The sequence below is a fragment of the Sinohyriopsis cumingii genome, chromosome 17 (assembly GCF_028554795.1).
Source record: "Sinohyriopsis cumingii isolate HCF-2022 chromosome 17, ASM2855479v2, whole genome shotgun sequence".
NCBI lineage: Eukaryota > Metazoa > Mollusca > Bivalvia > Unionida > Unionidae > Sinohyriopsis > Sinohyriopsis cumingii.
Window position 1 is genome coordinate 1,676,768 of NC_142977.1, and position 5,597 is coordinate 1,682,364.

Sequence of the window (5,597 nt, forward strand, 5' to 3'; positions counted from 1 at the left end):
ACTTGTTTCACCACGGAGGGCCTGTCCTGTACACGTCTCCGTCCTCGACTTCATTTCACTCCCCATCAAAAAATCTATAAAAACCTCAGACCCTTTTTCGTCTGTCTCACACAGTGTGAACATGACGTCCCTTCAGTCGCATCTTCCCGTCAAATTGATTCGTGCCTTGTATGGCATCAGTCGAGAAAAAAATCCACAAACACGAGCCCGTGTCTTAGAAGCTAGTCTCAAAGAAGTCTTACGATGGTTCACGGTGACGGCACGTCAATTACTCCAAGGAATCATTCAGATTCCTCATCAAACCAAACGCTTTTTCGATCGAAACAAAGTCGCTTTGGTCCAACTGGCCGATCCCCGCATTGACACTCAAACCAAAAAACAAATCATTTTGAAACCTGGAGGGAGCGGTACTCTAGGAGGGGTCATCATTCGCTCACTCTTAAGATGGGATCCTAATGCCCCCAAAGTTATCCCCAAGACAAAAGTCCAACGAAGCCCCAAGAAGAAAAAGAAAAAGACCAGGTCCCCACGAAGAATAACTTCTCCAGTGGCAGGACCCTCCTCTTACCAGACACCACCACCCCGGAAAAAGAAAAGAAGCCCCCAGAAAAAGAAACAGAGAAAAAGTCCCCAGAAAAAGAAAAGTCCACAGAAGAAAACTAGTCGCAAGAGAGGCACTTCGGCCAGGACGCAACCTTACACTCGCAAACCACGACCTGCCACGGCAGTGACTGCGTCTCCGGCATCCTCACGTTCATCCACTTCTCCGTTGATGACACCCAGAACTGAAGAGTACTTGAAGACGTTGATCACACCAAGAACATCTCCGTTGATGACCCCCAAAAGAACTTCCCCAGTGGCAGGACCCTCCAATTTAGTGGCAGTGGCTGCTGCTCACAAAGTACCTTCTCCCAAAATCAAAGTCCAAGAAAGATCGGGCATGTTACAAAGTTTACTGGATTTGTCCAAGCAAGAACTGGCTCGATTTAGTCCGCTGCGTACCCCTGCACGACGTGTCATGCCTGTCCTCAAACTGATAAAACGTAAAGACAATCAGTGGCGACGCGTTCCAGTATAAAAAGAGCCTGTGACCAAGTCGGGGTATCAGTGAACTTGTAAAAGATGTCACCTCCAAGAAGCCACAAAAGAAAGAGACAAAGGCAGACGCGTCATCCGACAAAGCGCTTAGCCAAGCATCGACATTACCCTAAGAAAAGACACAGTCGTTCCAAGAAAAAGAGGCGTCAACAAAGGGGAGGATTCCTTGGCGATTTTGGGAAAAACATTGTCACCTTTATGACAAAGCGATAGTCCCAAAAAAAAAGGATAAAAGGGTGTGCGTTAAGTCATCGACGTTAGTGTCTGTTCGGTGAATGTCCCGGAACCCACAAGCAAAAATGTCACCCTCCAGAAAACCCCAAGGAAAGAAAAGAAAAGGACTGCCACCACGTTTAGCTAAACATGGGGACATGTTATCTGTCCTGTCCAAAGCTTCTTCACCCCTACGAAAAAAACTCATTCAAACGGCCTCCAAAGAGGTCATCGATACCGTGTGCGAATGTTGTTTGAACGTTTTGAAAGGCACGATCCCTTTGTCCAAACACCAGAAACAATGCTTAGGAAAACATCGTCACGTTCTTCGCCAAATGGTTCGAAAGAAAATTCCCATTCGTCAAAAAAAGAAGATGTTGATCCAACGTGGAGGCATTTTACCTCTCTTGTTAGGCCCCATACTGAAAGGAGTCTTGGGAACCATGTTGGGAGGACTGGTGGGAGCAAGATAAAAAGGCCTCGGAAGTTCCAAGATCTCAGAATCGACCGCTGACAACCCCATGGAAGGACGAAAACTAGCTTTAGTGCCTTACAAACGATGGATGGAATACCATCGGTGGCAAGAACAACGCACCCCGCATTTACCTCCCAATCCCAATTTGAGCGAGATGTCCCAGTTACAACACGAATTGCAATCCTTGATGGATCGCCAAGATTTGTCCGAAACAGAAAAATCGAAAAAGTACGGTCAACTCTTGCAAAGACTGCAACTCTTTCACCAGAAAGCTTTAGACGAAACAGCTTTACCCACTCTGAAAGATTTTAAGACCTTGATGAAAAGTGCAGCACCATCATCATCATTACCACCACCACTACCATCCCCAAGGGTCACCAGAGATGCTACCCCACAAAGACCTGAGGAAGAAGAGATGCGCGAAGTGTTTCAAACACCGTCAGCAGCTCCCATTTCGAGTAAGATTTCAGCATCCTTGTTGACCCCGTCCCCCACACCCCAACGAGAAGAAATGAAAGCTTGGGTTAAAAAGATGATGTCCACGCCACCTTCGACAGAAGTGAAAAAGAAAGAAGGGAAACCAGAAGCGAAAAAAGAAAAGAAAACCAAAGCCATCCCATTGCCACCTCCACCTCCACCACCACTACCTTCGACTTCTACTCCCGTAGCCCATCGGACACGTAAATCCGTTTCCAAACCACCCTTTCGTCCCACCCAAAGTAGCATCACCGAAGAGTGGGTGACTTATTAACACACAAAAAAAATGGAAAAAGTCTTAGCCAGCATTTACTACGATCCCTCGCATCCTGCAGGTTACGCAGGACTTCAAAAATTGTATCGTGCTGCCAAAACGCAACTGAAAAGTCTCCGTTTACTTCAAGTGCAACGATGGTTACAAGAACAAGCTACCTACACTTTACATAAACCCATTCGACGCAAGTTTGCCAGAAGTCGCACCCGAGTGGAAGGCATCGATCATCAATGGCAAGCCGATTTAGCCGATGTCTCTCATTTGGCCAGCTACAATCGTGACTACAAATCTTTGTTTTGTGTCATCGACGTCTTTTCCAAATTTGCCTGGGTCGTGCCCTTGACTTCCAAATCGAGCAGCGAGTTAGTGCGAGCCCTGCAACGGGTGTTGAAACAAAGCGGTCGTCACCCTCTTCGATGGCAAACGGACAAAGGCACCGAATTTCTGAACCAAGCTTTCCAAAAAGAATTAAAGAAACGTGACATTCGTTTTTTTACCACCGAGAATCCCGAAACCAAGCCAGCATCGTGGAACGTTTTCAACGCACTTTGAAAGAACGCATGTGGAAATATTTTACGCATCACCACACTCTGAAGTACATCGACATCTTACCACACCTGGTGCAAGCGTACAACCAATCTTACCATCGAAGCATCGGACGTGCCCCGCAAGACGTGACTCTCGAGAACGAAGTGTTGGTGTTTGAGCGTCTGTTCGGTACGTCCCCGACGAGGGCTGTCCCCAAGAAAAGTGGAGAGTTGGCCGTAGGAGATTGGGTGCGCATTGGCAAAACCAAACGCACTTTCGACAAAGGTTACTTACCTAACTGGACGACCGAATTGTTTCGCGTCACTGGACGAGTGCATGGCCGTCATCCTGCCGTCTATAAATTGGAAGACATGAACGGAGAAGTACTCAAAGGAAAGTTTTATTTGCCCGAGTTACAACGTGTCACCAAAAAAGAAGACGACGTGTACGACATCGAAAGCATTCTCGAACGCAGAACCCGTAAAGTGGGCAAACGACGTGTCAAAGAAGTCAAAGTACGTTGGAAAGGATATCCACCCAGTTTCGATTCTTGGATCGACGCTTCGCAAGTCATCGACTATAAAAAGAAGAAGTGACCATCATGCCCTTTCACACAGCAGACGCAGCTACGTCGACCACTCCTTCTTCCCCTAGTTCTTCTGTGCAAGATTTACAAAAACAACCCTTGTGGGTGTGGTGTGGAGAACGTGTGCCTAAAACGCAAATCGTCTTTTTCTGCCAAATCTTCGTGGTGTATTGTGTCATCGGGGCAGCCATTGCCAATTTGAGTTTGCAACAAGGAGACAAACAATTGTGGACCATTTTATTGAGCAGTTGCATCGGTTACCTGCTTCCCAATCCCTCCCTGAAATTCTCCTCGAACGGGAACCACGGGAACCTTGTGTCCAGTGCCAGTGTGTGACACCACTCCAACCACAATCAGAACCCCATTTTAGACGGAGACACGCCTCTGACGTCCAGTAACCCCTCGGAGAGCCACAGAACTCTGGAATTATGAGTCACCAAAACCAATTTTACTTAACCTTACCCAGTGACAGTTCCATGGAGGTGTTTCCCCACAACACGTTGTGCTGTTACACGGCCAAATTACCTCAAGCCATCCCCTTAGATCACGAAGCCCATTGGGAAGTGGCTTTAGTAGAAATGATTCACCCTACACAAATCAAAAACATCACTGAAACTCAAAACTTTTTTGAGGTCGAAATCCTGAACCAACAATTACAAGAAGCCATGACTGACATCGGGTTTTCAGGGATCACAACAACATCCACCAGCAATCCAGCCTTCAAAATCTACACCGTGAAAATTCCACCAGGGTTTTATTTTAGCGGCCAACATTTGGTGGACACTATTGCGGACAGGTTCGAGTTCGCCTTTGCCAAAGCCCTGAACAGAGCCAAAAAAAGTGTCACCCTGGAGTACCATAAAGTGGCTCGTCGCTTACTGATGAAATTTCAGGATACCCAAACGTTGTCCATCAGTTTTAATCGTGACTTGTTTGATATTTTAGGTGGAGACACAAACATGGCTTTTTAATCCGAAGATCAACAGCAATACGGAATTTTACAAGTATTTTCGATTCCCTGTAGAACTGAATCAAGGACTTAATTTAATGTTCGTGTACTCCGATGTGGTGGAGTATAACGTGGTGGGACACACCTCTGTACCGTTACTGCGTGTCATTCCTTTCAAAGTGGATAATACCACGGCCAGTGACCAGGAAGGTGGAAACACTTACCACGTCCACCGCGAATTTGTCCATCCTCATTATTTGCCTGTCAGCAAGTCGTATTTGGACACGGTCAACATTGCTATAAAAGGAGATTTGGGACAAAATATTCCATTCACCAAAGGAAAAGTCACGGTGAAACTCCATTTTCAAAAACGGTTCTCTCACGACTCGTAAGTAAGTCATGTATCCAGTGTACCAAAGGGTTGCTCGACAGCGAGGACACGGCTTAGGAGACATGTTAAAATCGGCCTTTCGTTCGGTGGTCCCGGTGTTGAAACCGATGGTGACACGCGGATTGCACGCCTTGAAAGATGCGGCACTGACGCAAGGCAAAGAATTTCTCCAAAATGTCATCATCGACAAACAAAACCCTAAAGAAGCCTTCATGAGGGCAGGCAAAAATGTCTTGCTGCAAACGGGCAAAGACATTTTGGGCCGACGAGACACACCTATAAATGCCCTGCACGCTACCGAATCAGGCATTCAGCAAGGACAAGGCAGAAAGAGACGACGACGGAAAAAACACCCTTTCACCAGACTTCAAGCTAGAAAGGCCAAGAAAAGAAGAACCGTTCGAGACTTAGACGTTTTCGATTATTGAGACACAGCAACAAAAATATGATGCACCGAGAGTCTTGCGCTTGTTCCAAGACGGAACTGGATATGTTTGCCATGCCCCCCACCATGATGACCATGCAAGAATCCCAGTGGGTGGAATTTCATCCCGTCTCCTCATTGACCGATTCCGCTCCCATCGAGTTTGAAATCAAAGGACAGCC